Source organism: Trichechus manatus, unplaced genomic scaffold (assembly GCF_000243295.1).
Source record: "Trichechus manatus latirostris isolate Lorelei unplaced genomic scaffold, TriManLat1.0 scaffold00009, whole genome shotgun sequence".
Lineage (NCBI taxonomy): Eukaryota > Metazoa > Chordata > Mammalia > Sirenia > Trichechidae > Trichechus > Trichechus manatus.
Genome location: NW_004443945.1, coordinates 21,574,136 through 21,595,610, shown reverse-complemented (window position 1 = coordinate 21,595,610; position 21,475 = coordinate 21,574,136). Strand labels below are relative to the sequence as shown.

The window sequence follows — 21,475 nt, the reverse complement described above, 5'->3', positions numbered from 1 at the left end:
AGCCAACAGCCAACATCATCCTAAATGGAGAGGCTTTGAAAGCATTCCCCTTGAGAATGAGAACCAGACAAGGATGCCCTTTATCACCACTCTTATTCACCATTGTGCTGGAGGTCCTAGCCCGAGCAATTAGGCAAGAAAAAGAAATAAAGCTCATCCAGATTGGTAGGGAAGAAGTCAAAGTGTCTCTATTTGCAGATAATATGATCTTATACACAGAAAACCCCAAACATTCCACAAGAAAACTACTAGAACTAATAGAAGATTTCAGCAAAGTATCAGGATACAAGATAAACATATAAAAATCTGTTAGATTCCTCTACAGCAACAAAGAGAACTTCCAAGAAATCTCCAAATCAATACCATTTACAATAGCCCCAAGAAGGTAAAATACTTAGGAATAAATCCAATCAGAGATGTAAAAGACCTTTACAGTGAAAACTACAAGACAGTACAGCAAGAAACCAAGAGACCTGAATATGTGGAAAAACATACCTTGCTCAATAATAGGAAAACTCAACATTGTGCAAAGGTCAATTCTACCCAAAGTGATCTACATATACAATGCAATCCCAATCCAAATTTCAACGGCATTATTTAATGAGAGGGAGAAACAAATTACGAAAGAGAAGAGGCCCCGGATAAGTAAAGCATTACTGAAGAAGAAGAACAAAGTGGAAGGCCTCACACTACCTGATTTTAGAAACTATTATACCGCCACGGTAGTCAAAACAGCCTGGTACTGGTACAACAACAGATACATAGACCAATGGAAGAGAATGGAGAATCCAGACATAAATTCATCCAGCTATGAGCAGCTGATATTTGACAGAGGCCCAAAGTCCATTAACTGGGGGAAAAGACAATCTCTTTAACAAATGGTGCTGGCATAACTGGATATCCATCTGCAAAAAACTGAAACGAGACCCATACCTTACACCATGCACAAAAACAAACTCAAAATGGATCAAAGACCTAAATAAAAACAAAAACAGTATAGATCATGGAATTAAAAATAGGGACAAAGTGAGGAGCCCTAATACGTGGCATAAACAGAATACAAACCGTAAGTAACAATGCACAAACACCAGAAGAGAAACTAGATAACTGGGAGCTCCTAAAAATCAAACACTTTTGCTCATCAAAAGACTTCACCAAAAGAGTCAAAAGACAACCTACAGACTGGGAAAAAATTTTTGCCTACAACAAATCTGATCAGCATCTAATCTCTAAAATCTACAAGATACTGCAAAACCTCAACAACAAAAAGGTAAATAACCCCATTAAAAAATGGGCAAAGGATACGAACAGGCACTTCACCAAAGAAGACATTCAGGCAGCTAACAGACACATGAAGAAATGCTCATGATCATTAGCCATTAGAGAAATGCAAATCAAAACTACAATGAGACACCATTTCACCCCCAACAAGGCTAGGATTAATTCAAAAAATAGTAAATGTTGGAGAGGTTGTGGAAAGACTGAAACACTTATACACTGTTGGTGGGAATGTAAAATGGTATAACCACTTTGGAAATTGATTTGGCACTTCCTTAAAAAGCTAGAAATAGAAGTACCACATGATCCAGCAATCCTGCTCCTTGGACTATATCCTAGAGAAATAAGAGCCATCACATGAATAGATATATGCACACCCATGTTAATTGCAGCACTGTTCATGATAGCAAAAAGATGGAAACAAGCTAGGTGCCCATTAATGGACAAATAGATAAACAAATTATGCTATATTCACACAATGGAATTCTAGGCAACGGTAAAGAACAATGATGAATCGGGAAACATAACATGGAGGAATCTGGAAGGCATTATGCTGAGTGAATTTAGTCAGTCACAAAAGGACAAGTATTGTATAAGACCACTATTATAAGAACTCAAGAAAAGGTTTAAACACAGAAAAAAACATTCTTTGATGGTTACAAGGGTGGGGAGGGAGGGGGAGGGTTATTCACTAACTAGATAACAGACGAGAATTATCTTAGGTGAACGGAAGGACAGCACACGCTACAGGGGAAGTCAGCACAACTGGACTAAACCAAAGCTAAGAAGTTTCCTGATTACAACCAAACACTTGGAGGGACAGAGTAGCAGGGGCAGGATTCTAGGGATCATGCTTTCAGGGGACATCTAGGTCAACTGGCATAACAAAGTTTACTAAGAAAATGTTCTGTGTCTTAGTTTGGCGAATGGTGTCTGGGGTCTTAAAAGCTAGCCAGCGGCCATCCAAGATGCATCAACTTGTCCCCACCCACCTGGAGTAAAGGAGAATGAAGAATACCAAAGTCGCAGGGAAAGTATTAGCTCAAGAGACAGAAAGGGCTCCATAAACCAGAGGATGCTTCAGCCTGAGACCAGAAGAACTAGATGGTGCCCAGCTACCACCAGTGACCGCCCTGACAGGGAACACAACAAAGAGTCCCTGATGGAGCTGGAGAAAAGTGGGGTGCAGAACTCAAATTCTAGTAAAAAGACCAGACTTAATGGTCTGACGGATACTGGAGGAACCCCAGAGTTCGCGGCCTCCAGACTCTTTGTTACCCAGAACTAAAACCATTCCCAAGGCCAACTCTTCAGACAAAGACTAGACTGGACTATGGGACATAAAATGATACTTATGAAGAGTGTGCTTCTTAGTTCAAGTAGATACGTGAGACTAAATTGGCAGCTCCTGTCTGGAGGTGAGATGAGAAGGCAGAGAGGGTCAGGAGCTGGTTGAATGGACACGGGAAATCAGGGGTAGAAAGTAAAAGTGTGCTGTTGCATTAAAGGGAGAGCAATCATGGTCACATAACAATGTATGTATAAATTTTTGTATGAGAGACTAACTTGAATTGTAAACTTTCACTTAAACTACAACAATAAAATAATAAAAAAAGAAAGAAATCAAAAGACACTTTGCATTTGGAAAATCTGCTACAAAAGACCTGTTTAAAGTGTTGAAAAGCGAAGATGTCACCTTGAAGACTAAAGAGTGCCTGACCCAAACCATGGTATTTTCAGTCCCATCATTTGCAAGCAAAAGCTGGACAATGAATAAGGAAGACCGAAGAAGAATTCATGCCTTTGAATTGTGGTATTGGCGAAGAATATTGAATATACCACGGACTGCCAAAAGAACGAATAAATCTGTCTTGGAAGAAGTACAACCAGAATTCTTCTTAGAAGCAAGAATGGCGAGACTACGTCTTACATACTTTGGACATGTCATCAGGAGGGATCAGTCCCTGGAGAAGGACATCATGCTTGATAAAGTACAAGGTCAGTGAAAAAGAGGAAGACCCTCAATGAGATAGAGCCACACAGTGGCTGCATAGACCCTACTTCTCAAAGGTAGGAGTGTCAAGAGCATATGGGATGAGAGATCTTGAAGCCATCCTAGAATATCCAGTTTGCAACACTGCCTTACACTCTGCCCATTGGAAAATTTTTCCATCACTGCAGTCCCTCAGGGCCACCCGTGAGTAGGGCTGTACTGTAACAACAGTCAATTTTTGACTGACACTAACACGCCAAACTGACAATCTGAACAAAACTTGGGATTTTCCTCCTCCATCAACTGGTCTTTTAGGATCCCTCATGCAGCCATCGATGTGAGCTGAGGGAGAGGTTCTGGTGCAAAAAGTTGTAGATGGGTCTGGAATGGCTACTTTTGCAGCTTTCTAGTACCATACAGCCAGGTTCATGCTCAATTTTGAATGTACCACTCCTGTCTTTTGATGGATTGTTGCTGGGATCTCTCGACCTTATAACTTGGGGCGTCTGGAAAGCCCAGCTAATAAGAGGCAGTTCTGGCTACGTGTTTATTTGATGTAGGATATGATCAGGCATTCCATCTCTACCAGGACCCAGAAGCATACTAGAGCCATTTTTCAAAATGTATATTGTATTTTGCTGCAAATGACATGGACTTGCTCAGAATCCTAGGGGACTAAATTGTGATTTTTCCATTGAGGATTGCTATAAATTCTATAAAGTGCATTCTTCTACCACTGATGTCTGCTGAGTTGTGTGGCCCAACTGCAGGGCCCTTGCACCATACCCTGGATCTGCTGTAGAGCTGTTTCCTGCTGTGGGCCCCGGCTCAAACCTGGTGGTCTTTTGCATCACTTAGCATGTGGGTTAGAGTGGAATTCCCAGGTGTGGAAATACTAATTCCAGAAACCAAAGAGGCCCACCAACCATTGTGTTTTTTCTTTGTGATGGGAGGTGTCAGATTCAATGACTTGTCTTTTTCTTTGGAGGGATGTCCCAGCATGTCACAGACCACGCATTCCTAAACATTCTACTTATGTAGTGGGTCACTTCATATTAGTTTGGTTTATTTACTACTCTCTGGAGCTCATATGTCTTATATTATTGCTATCTCCATTGTTTGTTCATCCCTTCCAATTAGTATCATGTAATCAATATAGTTAGGAGCCCCGGTTGCTCAGTGGTTAAGCACTTGGCTGATAACTGGAAGGTTGATGGTTTGAACCCACCAGCTGCTTAGCAGGAGAAAGATGTGGCAGTTTGCTTCTGTAAAGATTATAGCCTTGGAAACCCAATGAGGCAGTTCTACTCTGTCCCATAGGGTTGCTATGAGATGGAATCAACTTGATGGCAGTGGATTTGGTTTTGTGGTTTAATAGATACAGTGGACCACTGTAATGTTCTGTGGGATGTCAAGGTGGCCCAGGTTTCTTTGGACTATATTGATAGAGGGCAGGAGAGCTCACATAGGCTTTGGACAAGACAGTCCATTCCAAATGAATGTGAATTGTTATTGATCATCCTTTCTAACAGTAAAGGAAAAAAAAATTTACCAGATAAGTGGCTACATACTGTGTGCCTGAGGACATGTTAATCTGCTCTAGCAAAGGTACCACATGGAACAGCAGCTACAACTGGGACTACTACTACAGGTAGCCCCCGACTTATGACAGTGTTCTGTTCCAACTACTGTGTTGTAAATCGGTTCTGGCATAAGTCAAATACCTCATTTTTTTTTTTAAGAGTTGATTATAATTGCCTTTTATTATCAGTATCTTTATAAGTCTGATCTTTATATGCCTTTTGTGGTAGGAGACATTACATATAAACATATACATACATAAAAAAATAGACAAATCAGAAAAATTTACTCTGATGATGAAGAAGAGTTGGATGATGTTGGCATTTTGTCAGTTGTGGTAATAACTCCACTTGTGGAAGGTTCTAGATCATCTGGATTATCCCTGGGAATGGAGATGGCATTTCTAGTTAGAAAATTAGTGAGAGTTGTCTGTATGGTCCTTTTCTTTTTTTCTTCATGTATTTCTCAGTAACATCTTACTGCTTCCCAAATCTGCCTATCGACTTTAGAAAAGAGGTCAGCATTTGGGCCCATGTTTTCAAGCAACTGAAGCCCCTGATTTAGTTTAGAAAAAGCTCCAGCTAATCCTTTCACTATAAATTTTTTTGACAACTTCTCTCCTTCTTCTTCCTCATTCTTTCTTTCTTCTTCAGCATTTCTTTCCTTTTCAAAATCCGTTAAGTCCTAATCTGTCAATTCTCCTTCTTCATGGTCTATGAACTGTTCCATACTGGCGATATCAAGTTTTAAAGTCAGCATTCTTGCCACATGGACAATTTTCCCACAAATATCTTCCATCATATTATCCTGATCAAATGCTTGGAGCATGTTCATGTAACTCAGCAATTTTTTCCATATCCCCTGCATTCATTTTCCCACAACTTCCTCCCAGGAAGATGTAATAACAATAATACATACAAAAAACAGACGGTTGTAAGCACAGTTCGTCATAACTCAAATGGACTACCTGTATTAGGTTGATTTTATCTAACTTCTAAGCTATGTTTGTTTTTTGGGAGGGGTCAAGACTGATAAATGGAAATATGATAGATATGATAGAGACCACCACCCATGCATCTTATAGATCTTTAAATGTCACTCTGATCTTTCTGTTGCAATTGTTACATTTTAATACTTGTACCCACCTTACTTCTGACATTTCATCACTGCTGCCTGGTCTCTATTATTTTGATATTCTATCATCTCTACTAGGGAGCCCAATTGTGTAACAGCACTCCCTACCATCAGCCCTCGCCCAGAGTGGACAGCCATCTCTGAGCTTCTCATGTTGCTAATGACTCTCTCACTTGTGTATCCTTAGTGCTTTGGTAAATGGAGGGTTCCCTGGGCCTTCCCATGGTTGGTTGATGGGTTTTCTAGCCTTAGCTAATCTATCTCTTCTTGTTTTCCCACCTCTATGAACCTTTTTATATCTCTCTCTACCATCTGCCATGGAAGTCCTGGCGTTTGTACTTCATTTGGTATTGGGGTATCACTTTTTCCAAGTTTCCAAAAGAGCTAATTTACCAGCATGTTAGCATTATTATCTGAGGTCTTTGCCAGGGTGTGAAATCCTATATCAGAGAAACTGCACCCATATTCAAATTCTCCCATATTCAACTCTTTGATCTTCCACCTTCAGGGACAGACCCATAATGCTTTACAAGCTCCTGCTAGTACATGTTAGCCAGATCTTGCAGCAATTTTGGATTATAATCCCTTTCTTGCCTTTTCAAACTGAGCACAGCCCCAACCAGAGCCCTAACCTTGGCACAGCAGATTTACCCATGTTGAGAATTTTACCTTCTTTGAAGCTCTACTCTAATGATTAAGGAAGACCCTCAGTTTTTTTCCTGTCCTGCTGCAAGAGATGAAAGGCTGTTTATGTGTCACCAAGGAAGGCCTCTGGCTTTCATACTTAGCTTTCGATTGCCCATTAATCACTCTCAACCACTGTCAATTGCCTGAGCACAGCCACTCAATTCCAGTGTTCTCATAGCTTTGATTTCCCCCATGTTCCTCTAATGCAACACACCCTTTTTTTTGTGCCAAAGAGAAAGGAAGTACTCAATGAATGAGGCAATTCTTCAACAAAGGAAATTTCAGAAGAAGGCTAACAGCTGAGGGCTGGCTGTCTGCCTGCCAGCAGTACTCCGAGGAGTTAGGGAAGTAAAGGCAGAGAGGCATGAAATACTAAGGTATGGTGGAGGAGCATGAGCAGTTTAGAACTGGGCTAAAGCTGGACCACATAGTCAGTAGGTGGTAGTAGAGTCAGAATCCATGTCAACTCTATGTTAGTCCAGTTGTTATTCTACTGTAACAAGCCACCTCTATGAAGCCAAATAATGTCCTTGCTGACATTGAGGAAAAGCCATATGCTGTCCTATTCTGGTTCCTAATACCACCACGGAATAGGACAAAGAGGTACAGAATAGGGGTCCTGGTAGCATACTCATGTTGTTGTTAGGTACCATTGAGTTGATTTCGACTTATAGAGGCTCCATGTGACAGAGTGGAAATGCCCCATAGGGTTTCCTAGACTGTCATCTTTATGGGAGCAGATAGCCAAATCTTTCTCCTGCAGAGCCATGGGGTAGGTTTGAACCACCAACCTTTCAGTTAATAGCCTAGAGGTTAACCATTGTGCCACCAGGGCTCCTTAGTGTATTCATATTCCAACATTTTGGGGATCTTCCAGCTTCAGTCATTGATGCTTCCTTGGTGCCCTATCCACTTCCCACCCCACTCTGTTCCAGGTTCCAGTCTTTCAGGGAGACAAGAATGGTGTCTGGTGTCACTGACTAGTGACTTCTCCTCTCATCACCTCTCTTCTGAGATTCACAGGACACAAGGAAGCCCTACCTTCCATTTCTAGAATCATCTTACTCTATCTTGTAGCAGAGACATAACATTATTAAAGGGTTTACTCAAACTTCAAAATGGTTCTAAAATATGGCCTGTTTGAGAAAGTTATTTTTCTTTTCAATGTAAAAGTAATCTTCAGAAAATTGGAAATTTCATACAAGGAGAAAGAAGAAATAAACACATTCATCCCACCACACAAAGACAACTACTGTTAACAGTCTGCTACATTTAATTCCCATGTTTTCTATGATGTTTTTAATGCAATTATAATCATATAAGCATTTTCCTGCTTTAGAGTTTAATATTATATCAGTAGCATTTTTCCAATGTTTTAATCTCTGTGAATGTACTATAAAATGGACTATTATGCAACCATCTATAGTTATTACTTAATCATTCTCTTGTTGTTGGGGAGATATATGAGATATATGACAAACAGATACATTTGTATAATTGAAACACTATAAATATGTTCTGTATTCTGCTTTTTATTTTAAAATTACATGTTAATATTTCCATGTCATGAGAAATTATTCGTAAGCCCAATTTTGAACTACTGCATGATATTTTACTTTGTGGATGTACCAACACTTATGAAACAGTCCTGTATTTTCAGTCATCTGTGCTATTGCCAATATTTTGCTGTTCTAAACTAACCTGCTGTGTTTATGATCATTTCCTTAGACTAGATTCCTAGAAGTGCCATTACTAGGTTAAAGAGTATGACAAAGACTGCTTGCTAGCTGTTCAGCAAATTTGTTGCCTCTTCTTCCTGGACACACAACTAGACTACATTTCCCAGCCTCCCTTGCTAGCCAAAGGAGTGTGAGCTACTCCCAAGCTTGCCTCATTAAAACTTCACATGCACACTCCTCTGTACTCTTTCCACTTCTGCTGACTCGATGGACATATCCACCATGACCCTGGACATCTCCATTGAAAATGGCCAAGACTCATTAATCCAGGTTCCTGAATGACTGTATAGAGCTCAGTGTACGTGTATGCTTGAGTGCTTGTGTGCATACACACCCCTGAGACCTGAAACAGTTCAGGACAATTATATGAGGAAGAATAAACTTCTGTTTTTTTCTGAGCCATTATACATTTTTGGGTCAATGTTTTAGCAACTAGTGCTACCCTAAGCAATAAAAATATTACGTATTTTAAAATTTCTCTATACATGTGTTTCTGTTATTTTTTGTATGCATTTTTTTGTAAACTATAGTCTAGAAAAGTATTGGTAATGTATATTCTCATTTGCAATGCATGAGAAGCCTACACTATCATCAGAATTAAAAATATTTTTGCCACCTTGCATGAAGGGATTTATCATCATTAAATTTGCCTTTATTGATTACTAGTGGAGTCAAATATTTTTCTGTTTATCAGTCATTTGCATTTCATGATGTGTTTTTCAAATAAGGAAGCTGTGTAATTTTTTTTAAAAAAGCATTCAAATATATCTCCTCTTATGTGATGCATTTCATTGTTCTAACTCTACATGCTTATAGACACTTTGAAATTAATACTCCATTGATCTGAAAATTCAGATTTAATTTTTTGGGCTAATATTTTAGAGGATCCCGAACTATCATTGTATTTTAAAGGTATGGTAATGTCTCCGATAGATTAGACCGAAAAAAAAAAAAAAAAAGCTGGTTTTGGTCTTGCAATTCCAGAAAAAGTAAGTTGTTAATTGGAGAATTGCAGAATAGCACGTTCAAAATAAGTATCAAGTTATTCCTTAAAAACTCTGGTGTTGGAAAACAGGACCACCACCTGGAATATTCTATATTTATTTGGTTTTAGGGAGTGTAATTTGGCTTCCATTCACTATAATTAGGAACAGTGTTATGTTGTTGTTGTGTGCGGTCGAGTCAATTCTGACTCACAGCGACACTATAAGACAGAGTAGAACTGCTCCATAGGGTTTCCTAGGCTGTAAGCTTTAAGGGAGCAGATCGCCAGGTATTTTGTCCCACAGAAAGTATTATAGCGGGGTTTATCTCAACTCATATATTGGCTTTGAATTAGGTGACATATGTTGCCATCTTGGGTTTATTACATGAGCGGAAAGTTTTATTCCAAACTTATTTTTTCAAAGTGCTATTGTCTGCTGGGATTGGAGTTGGGGAATGGGTGGTGACTAGTTTTCTGCTAGCCCATGCATTCCTCTATATGTACTTTCATCTCTCTCTCCTCATATAGCTCAGCAAGTCACTTTTATCTTATCCTCATGGCCATTCTGGTTAGCTCAGTTTCAACTGTTATCAGGAATTGTAATACAAATATCTATTGGATGCCTACTATGTGTCAGACATTGTCCTAGATGCTGGAAATACAGTAGATGAACATGGAAAAAGTCAAAATCCCTGCCCTTGGGGAACTTGTGGACACTATACAATAAACATAATAAATAAGTACTATTACACAGTATGTTGGAAAATGATAAGTGCTATGCAAAAAAACAAAAAGTAGAACAGGGTAAGGGTGTTGGGAGTGCTGGGGTGGGGTAGAAGGGCTGGTTGCAGTATTAAATAGCTAGTCAAGTTTGGCTACATGGAGAAGATGCAATTTGAGCAAAGATTTGAGGAAGTGAGAAAAAAGAGTTAGTAAAGCAGATGTCTAAGGAAGAGGAACAGCCAGTGCAAAGATCCTAAGGTAGGAATGTCTGTGGAGTGTTTAGGAAACAGAAAGAAGGGCAGTGTGGCTAGAGCAGAATGATCATGGGGAAGAGAGATGGTGATGATGTAGATCATGTAGCATCTTGTTGGCCATTATAAGGACTTTGGCTCCTACTTTGGGTAAAATGGGGAGCCACTGGAGGATTTTGAGCAGAGGAATGATATGATCTTTCATTTAAAAAGATCTGTTCCAGTTATCTATTGATGAGGAACAAATCATCACAAACCTTAGTGACTGTGATGGTTAAGGATGTGTGTCAACTTGGCTGGGACATGATTCTCGGTGGTTTGGCAGTTATGATGTAGTTTGGCAGTTATGTAATGATGTAATAACCTCCATGATGAGCTCTGCTATGAGGAGCCAATCAGTTGAAAGGGAGTTTCCTTGGGGTGTGTGGCCTGCATCCAGTATATATGGACTTCCTGGCAAAGCTCACTGACTTTCACTGTGCTCTGGATCCTGCATTCAGCTCGTCATCATCTGACCTCTGGTTCTTGGGATGTGAGCCAGGAGCCTGCTGATCTTTGGTTTGTCAGCCCCTGAAGCTATGTGAGTCAGGAGAAGCCTCCAGCCTGACGCCTGACACAGACTTGGAATTTTCCAGCCTCTACAACTGTGTGAGCCATTTCCTTGATATAACTCTCTCTCTTTACATATATATATATATGCTTCACTGATTTTGCTTCTCTAGAGAACTCAGCCTAAGACAGTGACTTAAAACAACAATTAAAAAAAATTATCTCATAGTTCTGTGAATTGACTGAACTCAGCTGGGCAGTTATATTTTTGTTTGTTTTTTTAACTGGTTGGTAAACATTTACCAGCATACCACTGTGCCCCTCTTATATTTTCATAACACTCTGAACACCATTTATTTTTTCATGCATTCATTGAAAATTTACTGACTGCCTACCATGTGTCAGGCACTGTACTAACTGCTAAGAGTATAAAGGTAGGCAAGTGTCATGGATTGAATTATGTCCCCCCAAAAATTTATGTATCAATTTGGCTGGGCCATGATTCCCAGTATTATGTAGTTGTCCTCCATTTTGTGACTGTAATTTAATGTTAAAGAGAATTAGGGTGGGATTGTATCACCCTTAATAAGGTCACATCCCTGATGCAATGTAAAGGGAGTTTCCCTGGGGTGTGGCTTGCACCACCTTTTATCTTACAAGAGATAAAAGGAAAGGGAAGCAAGCAGAGAGTGGGGGACCTCATACCACCAAGAAAGTAGTGCCAGGAGCAGAGTGCATCCTTTGGATTCGGGGTTCCTGCACAGAGAAGCTCCTAGTCTGGGGGAAGATTGATGACAATGAGGACCTTCCCCTGGAGCTGATGCCTTGGATTTGGACTTGTAGCCTACTAGACTGTGAGAGAATAAATTTCTCTTTGTTAAAGCCATCCACTTGTGGTATTTCTGGTACAGGAGCACTGGTTGACTAAGACAGCAAGTAAGAACCCTGCCCTCATGGAGCTTACCATTGAGATAGGTGTTACCGCAATAACGCGGATTGGAGCTGCCTGCTGCAATAGCCAATTCTGAGACGGGGGTGAGGTAAGCAGCAAGATGTTTATTATATATTGATATATAGGAGACGGAGGGGAATAGTTTCCTCCAAAAAACCCATCTCCCCCACTGGAGATCTGCTGAAGTCTTTTATAGGGACAAGATTATGGATCTTTTGTGGGAGTTTCTCCTTGAGGTGATGATGTCTTAGATGAGTTAACCGTCTACTGGTATTCTTAGAGGTTATCTGGTGACATCTTTGTGGATTATCTGGTGACATCCTGCTTTTTCTTGTCACAAGATGGGTGCTTTGTTTGGTTTTTCATTCTTAGATCATTATCAATTGTTTTCCACCCTCCAGGGAGGAACATGGGTTAATCTTAAACCTTTTTGTAGAGACTGGAGAAAAAAATATCATGAGACAATGTGGCGGTTAGCAATGGGGGAGTAAACAATAGTGAGTGGGGCCTATGCACCCTCTTCCATAGGGAGAATGATCTTAGTCACATATTCACATAAATATAAAATGATAATTATGTTATGAACTAAAAATACTTTAACAATGCATAATTGTGTTATTTGCCCTGGTCTAGGAGGTTTTTTTCTGAGTGAAGATTTGAAAGGGTAATTTTGAGTTAAGAAGGGACTAAAACGAGGGAATGGCATTCTGGGCTGAGGGAATATCTTCTGTTGTCAGAGGGAACATTACTCCCAGGAGCAAAGGAAAGAAGACAAACATGGCTGAAAGGGAGCCAGGAAGCTTGGTGGGAGATGCAGCTGGAGAGTTGAAGATTTATTTAATTAATTAATTTATAGTTAAGAGGAGAGACCTGAATTGCTCTGTTTCACAAAGATAACTGTTTATATTTGATAATGTTTTGGTTAAACAAACTGACTTAAATTTATCAAAACAAAAAACACTTGAAATACATAAGCACATAGTTTGTTGTTAGAAAGGCGTGTGACTTGTTGAGGTAAGCTACACCAGGTAATCAGAGGAGTCTCCTTTCTTCTTGGGCACTCTCATCCAGGAGGCAGATTACCCAGTAAGCAAGGTAAGCATGGGCTTACTTGTGCTTACTTCCTTATCTGTAGTGAACAATTCCACATGGGTTTCACAGGGTAATGTGTCCCTGTCAAGGACTGTAAATTATAAAAGAGGCTTTGATTCTGTAGGACGGTGCTGTGGAGTTGGGAGAGAGAAAGATGCCAGTCATACCTTGAAGCAGAATCTTTGATGTGGTGACAAAATGTGAAATTGTTCATCACAGACAATGTGTAAGCAAGGTAAGCACTGTGCTTACCTTGCCCACTGGATAATCCGCCCCTACTCTCTTATAATTGATGCATACACTAAAGAGAAACGACTCTTTTTGATCTCCCTGTTTGAGTCATCTCTACGTCTTCCATCAATATTGCCTCTCTAACAATTGCAGGAGCAGAATGAGAAAATAACGGTTTAATAATCGCTACCCGAGGGTGGTGTTTGACAGCTCACAAAGCACAGAGTTTCAAAAGACGCCCTGCTTTGAGGACCGGCTGCCGTTGGCCAGGTTCAAAGACAGACAAAAACCTTTCACGTTGTCCTTTCAGCTTCACCTATCTGCTCAGCCACTCCACTCGTTACAGCACATAGCACCTCTACCAAGTCCTTCATCTTCTCATGCCCCTACTTCAGGCCCGACCCGAGGCTGCAGCTTCTGAAATGCACCGCGGCCAGAAGCCAGGCCATGCGGACTAGGGGTCTGACGGCGACGCCCGAGTCTCTTCGCCCCTATATAAAGAGCTAAGGCCAAGTGGCACAGGACCCAGGGTGTGACACTAACAGAAGCCAGAATCCAGAAGGTGAAGAGCCATCCGGTTGACCTGTGGCCCTGAGGTCGCCCGAGTCTGGGTGAGGCCACGCCACACCGCCTCCAGCTCCTGCGCCCGACCTCTTCGTCCGGCTTTCTCCCGGCCTCTGAGGTCGGCTTTCCCCACTGTGCGTCTTGGCCGCCGCGCCGGGAGGCGGGGGAGTGGGGTGGGGAAGAAGGCCGCGGTCTTGAGGCGGAGCGAGGGCGGGGGCCACGGCGGGGGTGTGGCCGCCGCCTCCTTTAAGCCTAGGCCGAGCGCCTCCATCCCGGGCGTCGCCTCCGCTGCCACCGTCACGGCGACCTCCCGAGCGCCTGACCAGGTGCGTTCGCCCCAGCCCGGCTGCCCCGCGGGCGGGTGAGCTGAGGCCCCGAGGCCTCCCTGCGGGCGGGCGGGCGGGTTGAGGCCGTTGGCGGCCGGTGGACGTACTTCCTGCGGCGCTCATTTGTGGGAGCGATTGATAGACGGGGCTGGGAAGCCACTAGGAGCCGGGCTGGGCCTGCTTCTTCCATGACAAGGGCCCAGAAATGAGGGGGCCGTGCCCGCCCCTCTCCCCGGGGCGTCGGAGAATGCTGTTAACAGCTGCGCGGCCTTTATCTGCCCTTCCCACCTGGTAGCGCGCGCCCAGTCCAAGCCCCCAAGAAGCTTCCCTCATCCCCCATCTGGAAACAATGCCTCCTTCCCCTGAGCCTCCGTGACGCTTTATCCGGTGCTCCTTTGAGACCCCTTTCGCTTTTTACCTTATACTTCTGCTTCCGGTGTGCAAGGCTACGCTCTACTTCTAGGCTTTAAATTGCATGAGGGCAGAGCCTACGTGTGACTTGTCACTCGTGCAGTAGTATTCAGTAAGTAATTGAATGAGCACATGTGAAGTAGAGCTGAATGAACGAATACATGAATGGATATAAATACATATGAAGTGGAGGCAGTGAAGACACAGGTTTACAACTCTTATCTACTGTCGCATAGTTTTCCAAAAAGTTGTATAAATGTTACACCTTTGCAGATGGAATGATTCTGGTTGTGACTACTTAAAAGGTATTCAAGTCTATCTTCTTGTTAAAGAAGTTAATCACCAGAAACACTCCCTTGTATTACCACTTTATTTTATAAACGTACATTTTTCATATGTGGGTTTGCTTAAATCAAAATATACTTACGGCTTTGTTCTTTCCTACTTTGGACTCAATCATTGTCACCATAGTATTATTTAGTGTATTTCTGAAAGGCAAGAGTGAATCTAATCTAGTCCCTGAGTGGTGCACTCGTCTACTGACCTAAAGGTTGGTGGTTTGAACCCAGTGAACGGCACCGTGGAAAAAAGGCCTGGTGATCTGCTTCCATAAAGATTTGAGAGCATGGATTTGGTTTTGGTTTTTAAGGGTGAATCTAAAGGCAGATCCACATGACTGCATTTAGTGACTCGTTTGTTGAATCAGGCATTTCTCCTGAATTCAGGATTGTGAAGATTATTGCTGGTTTTCCTGAGATGGGTGCTGGCTGACTTTACTCTGCATTGCCACAAGATTTTACTCTGCCACAGGCTCCTCGATTTGGGTCTAACATGTTTCCAGTGCAACCCAGTCTGACAATACCATATATTTCCAGTATATTTAGGGAACTATATCACTATTAATTTGCATACATTTGAGATTAGTTATCATAGATCACAAAATTTTGGAGCTAGAAGGACCTTAGAGACTTTTTAAAGACACTTAAAAAAATCACTTTGTATTCATATTAAAAATTTTTTTTTAATGCTACATTTAACAAACACAAAGTCCCAAACATGCTAAGTAAAATAAAATTAATGTTACCTACTTCAGTTATTTCAGGTCTCTTGGGAGATGTGGAGCCAATGTGCTTGGTGAAAAAGCCTGACTTTCTTGGACTCTTTTCCCAAAGAACGAGTTATGGGGTCATGGGTTGCTCAGGCATGGAATGTGACGAAGCTGATATTTATGGGGCACTGACCACATACCAGGATCCTGATGGTACAATGGTTAAAGCACTCAGCTACTAACTGAAAGGTTGGTAATTCGAATCCACCAGCTGCTCCCTGGGAGAAAGATGTGACAGTCTGCTTCCATGAAGATTTACAGCCTTGGAAACCCTATGAGTTGCAATAGACTCATTGTCAACAGGTTTGACCACATACCAAGCACTGATATGTTTAATCTTGTTACTTATATTGCCCCACCTAAGAGTTTGGTACTGTTGTAATTCATATTCCTAAACAGAAACAATGCTTGAAAAGTGTGAAGGTCAGGTAGCCAAAGCACAGGCAGAGGGACTCAGGGTTTCCCTAGTGAACATAGACGGTTCCTGCTAGGAGAATGTGTGATGTCGGAGAATGTCGTCTGTGTGTGTGTTCCAGGATATATATAGACTCTGGAGCATTGTGGGTAAGTGATTTAGGATAGGAGCTCAGGGACAGAATGATTAAGACTGAATTACAGAGAGATGGTCATTTTATCATTTTGAGAATTATTAAATTCCATTGGGACTCTAGTAAAGTCTGATACTTTGACCTAGATGCACATATATCCTAAATTTAAACATGTTCAGACTTACCAAGTTAGGGAGTATAAAATGGGTGACATCAAGAGCTGTCGTTAGTGAATGACACTTCAAGGCTTTGTCTTTAAATGTCTCTGAACAGTGAAGACCAGCAGTGTTGTTTCTTGGGCTAATTTCATGCCCTTGCTAGGGCGCTGTCTCCCACCTCCTTTATAAGGATGATAACTCCTAGTGCAGGCACACTACAATGCTGACATCCCTGTAATCCAAGCACAAGAACGCAGGATGGGTTTCCAGGACCCTTATAATTAATTGACGAGAGGAAAAGAGAGGCCCATAAAGTAAGTGGAAAGTTATTTTGTTTCTTTTTTGTCAGCCAAGTTTAGCCCCACGGAAGGCAGAGACCAATTGCTGCCTTCTGAGAAACTGAGAGCCGACGCGAGTTTGATTTAGCTCAAGACGCTGAAACTTTCTGCCCTGAAGGCTGGTGTGGTGGAACTGACCTTCCCATTGCTCACCATATTATGAAAAAAACATTAAAGCAACAATTTTTATTACTTGCCCTGGGTCTAGAGCTTTAAAATGTACTTTCTTTTTCCCCCACCCTCCCTAAACCACTTAACTTTTAAAAACAAACAACCCATTCATGTGTTTGCTACAGTCAGATTATTAGATCTCTCCCTTTATCCCTGGGTCCTGTTTCTGTAGCCAAGTAGTAGGACTGGTATACTTCTTGGTATCTGCAGTTTTTCTTTAGTTACTATTTTATTCAGCAAATATTCATTTCAATAACCATTTATTGAGCGTGTACTATGTGTCAGATAAAGATGAATGAGATACTCAGTTTAAGTAGCCTATCTAGGAGAGTGACCCTTCCACAGATTATTGCACCACAGGGTGATATGGAAGTAGTAGTGGCTCATTTTGAAGGCCGAGAGGACGGAGAAGGGCGTTCCAAGGAGGGGAAACTACAGGGGCTGGGAAAAGGAGGTGGGATTGAACATGCATTCCCAGGGAGAGACGAGGGGTTCAGTTTGGCTGCAGTGGAGAGGTCTTGTGAGGCTGGGGTGAGATAGTGACAGTCCTTGGATGCCATGGAATTTAGACTTTATTATAGCCTATATAACCTTTTCTGGAGTTTTTTAAGGTGAAATTTGTAAGTAGAAGAGTGATGTGATTGGCTTTTCTGTAGGGAATAGCTCCAGCAATGTGTTGAAGGAACTGGAGAGGGGAGAGCCAGGACTCCAGAAGAAAATGAGGAGGCTGTTGCTATAGTCCAAATGGAAAACGATAAGAGTCTAAACTAAAAAATGCTTGAGAGATATTTTAGAGAGTAGAGAGGGCAGGATTTAATGACTGGCTGGATATGGGAAATAAGGTTGAAAATAATTCTGAGGTTTCAGAATTGCTTGACTGGGTGAATGGAGGTGCCACTAATGAGCATAATAAATATAAGATGAGGAAGAGGTTTTGGGAGAAAGACAGTGAGTAGAGGTAACTGGAAGATCCAGGTGGGGATTCCAGGATATAGCCTTGACTGTCGCTGTACTGTGATGCCAGGCAGTCAGTACCTCTGCCAAACACTACAACTGGTCCTCAGTCTAAAAAGACAATTCAGTTTAACAAGTTGCTTAGAAAGAAGAAAAAAGAAAACCAAAACGAAAATACAACAGCAACAACAAACAAAACCTCATTAGACTTGGATAATGACCATTGCATCGCATTTCAGGTAAGATGTTAGAAACCTAAATCTTATGTAGGTTCCACTGAGGGAAAAAGGACTGGGGAGACTCAAACAACGCAGAGTTATTATAGGTCCTCTAAGTAGAGAAACACAGACAGAAGGGGTTCAAAAGATCAAAGATAAGCAAAGGGCAGGAGTGTAGCAGAGAGCAGTGATTGTTAAAGGCAGAGTTGTAGGCAGATTTGGAATATAGAAAAGCAATTTGAACTGATATTCCAAATAACTGTACTTCTTTAATGGTAAGACTATCACAAGCTTTGATTTCTCATCTTATTCATTTGTCAAGAAGAGACAAGTAGGAGATTGTTAAAAGGTGTGGGGGCTGGGTAGGGGGTTTGATCTTATTTTGGAGAGAAAAATGTTAGAAGACTTTGAACTGAGAGAAGAATAACAGGGAGAATAAGATAAAAATGAAAAGGATAATGATTTAGAGGAATTTTTCAGAAGAACATTTAACAAATTCTCTGACAAATAGTTGGTAACAAAGAAAAAGGCAGGTGGATGCAGTGTTCTCTTATAGCTGTGATATTAGACTTCCTTGGAAAAAAAAGACTATGCTAACATAGCATCTTATATTTGAAAAACATTTTTTACATTTGATTGTTACAAAGACAAGGTTGTTACAGAAGTAGATGCAGCAAGACACTATTATCTTTCTTTCATAAATTAAAAATCTGGGTATTAGACAGGTGGTGGTTTGCCCCAGATCCAATAGGTAGCAAGAACTCCAAGCCTTGAAACATTTAGTTTGCTGCTGCATCCATTGTACGAAAGCCTTGCTTTGCCTTGGAACTTACACCTTTTGCAAGGTGCCCTCGCCCCCCAACCACAATTTCACATCCTATTAAAGTAGAGCAGATGATATTTGAAGGCAATAGAGCCAAGATCTCTAGGGAGAGAGGCAGTGATGGAAAGGGTTCTTAACATCAACTTTGCTATGCATAGTAAGAGTGTTCATGAAGCATTGACTAGAGAATATGTGTGGGTGTCAAATGACGCTTTCAATGCAATGGGAGTCTACAATACAAAACAATCTTATGATTAAATCTTCTATGAGGCATATAAATCCTACATAAAGTGAACAGTCAGTCATTCCTTGATATGTTGTTGTTATTGTTAGCTGCCGTTGAGTCAGTTCCAACTCATAGCGACACTGTGTACACCAGAGCGAAACACTGCCCAGTCCTGCGCCATCCTCACAATTGTTGTTATGCGTGAACTCGTTGTTGCAGCAACTGTGTTAATCCATCTCATCAAGGGTCTTCCTCTTTTTTGTTGACCCTCTACTTTACCAAGCATGATGTACTTCTCCAGGGACTGGTCCCTCCTGATAACATGTCCAAAGTATGTGAGATGAAGTCTCACCATCCTCGCTTCCAAGGAGTACTCTGGCTGTATTTCTTCCAAGACAGACTTGTTTGTTCTTCTGGCAATCCATGGTATATTCAGTATTCTTTGCCAACACCGTACTTCAAAGGCATCAATTCTTCTTCGGTCTTCCTTATTCAGTGTCCACCTTTCTCATGCATGTACCAAAACCAAACCTGTTGCCATGGAGTTGATTTCGACTCATAGCGACCCTATAGGATAGCGTAGAACTGTCCCATAGGGTTTCCAAGGAGTGGCTGGTGGATTTGAATTGCTGATCTTTTGGTTAGCAGCTGAGATCTTAACCACTGTGCCACCAGGGCTCCAACTTAGAGGCGATTGAAAATATCATGGCTTGGGTCAGGCACACCTTAGTCCTCAAAATGACATCTTTGCTTTTCAACACTTTAAAGAGGTCTTTTGCAGCAGATTGGCCCAATGCAATACATCATTTGATTTCTTGATTGCTACTTCCATGGGCATTGATTGTAGATCCAAATAAAATGAAATCCTTGACAATGTCAGTCTTTTCTATGTCTATCATGATGTTGCTTATTGGTCCAGTTGTGAGGATTTTTGTTTTATGTTGAGGTGTAATCCATATTGAAGGCTATAGTCTTGGATCTTCAGTAAGTGCTTTAAGTCCTGTTCACTTTCAGCCAGCAAGGTTGTGTCATCTGCATATCGCAGGTTATTAATGAGTCTTCCACTAATCCTGATGCCTCATTGTTCTTCATAGAGTCCAGCTTCTCAAATTTTTTTGCTCAGCATACAGATTGAATAAGTATGGTGAAAGAATATAACCCTAACACATAACTTTCTTGACCTTAAACCATGGAGTATCCCCAGTCTCTGTTTGCAGAACTGCCTCTTGGTCTATGTACAGGTTCTGCATGAGCACAATAAAGTGTTCTGGAATTCCCGTTCTTTGCAATGTTATCCATAATTTGTTATGAGCTGCACAGTTGAATGCCTTTGCATTGTCAGTAAAACACAGGTGAACATCTTTTTTGCATTCTCTGCTTTCAGCCAAGATTCATCTGACATCAGCAGTGATATCCCTTGTTCCACGTCCTCTTCTGAATCTGGCTTGACTTTCTGGCAGTTCCCTGTAGATGTAGTGCTGCAGTACAGTGATCTTCAGCAAAATTTTACTTGCGTGTGATATTAATGATATTGTTCAATAATTTCTGCATTCTTTTGGATCACCTTTCTTGGGAATGCGAGCATACATGGATCTCTTGCAGTCGGTTGGCCAGATAGCTCTCCCCCAAATTTCTTGGCATAGACAAGTGGGCACTTCTAGCATTTCATATGCTTGTTAAAACATCTCAGTTGGTATTCCTTTTTTTCCTGGACAGAATTTTTTTTTTTTTAATTGTACTTTAGATGAAGCTTTACAGAACAAATAGTTTCTCATTAAACAGTACACATATTGTTTTATGACAGTGGTTGACAACCCCACGACATGTCATTGTCCCTTCTCAAACTTGGGTTCCCTATTACCAGCTTTCCTGTCCCCTCCTGCCTTCTAGTCCTTGTCCCTGGACTGTTGTGCCCCATTAGTCCCATTTTGTTTTATGGAGCTGTCTAATCTTCGGCTGCATGGTGAACCTCAGGAGTGACTTCATTACTGAGCTAAAAGGGTGTCTGGGGGCCATACTCTCAGGGTTTCTCCAGTCTCTGTCAGGCTGGACAGAATTTTTTTGCCAATGCCTTCAGTACGTCTTGGACTTCTTCCTTCGGTATTATCTATTCTTGACCATATGCTACCTGCTGAAATGGCTGAGTGTTGACCAATTCTTTTTCATACATTGACTCTGTATTCCTTCAGTCTTCTTTTGATGCTTCCTGCATCGTTCAATTTTTTGCACATAGAATCCTTCAGTATTGCAACTTGAGGCTTGAATTTGCTCCTCAGTTCTTTCAGTTTGAGAATTGCCAAATGTGTTCTTCCCTTTTGGTTTTCTAACTCCAGGTCTTTGCACATTTCATTACAATACTTCACTTTGTCTTCTCGAGCCACCCTTTAAAATCTTCTGTTCAGCTCTTTTACTTCATCATTTCTTCCTTTTGCTTT

At 41.3% G+C, this 21,475-nt stretch overlaps 1 long non-coding RNA gene across 1 annotated transcript; it reads left to right on the top strand.

Annotated features, from left to right (window-relative positions):
• The first annotated feature begins 15,808 nt into the window (after window positions 1-15,808).
• LOC111819473 (uncharacterized) lies at window positions 15,809-17,756 on the top strand. Its single transcript, XR_002823079.1, has 2 exons — window positions 15,809-15,907; window positions 16,660-17,756. It is a non-coding gene; the product is annotated as an uncharacterized LOC111819473 (long non-coding RNA).
• Window positions 17,757-21,475: the final 3,719 nt, after the last annotated feature.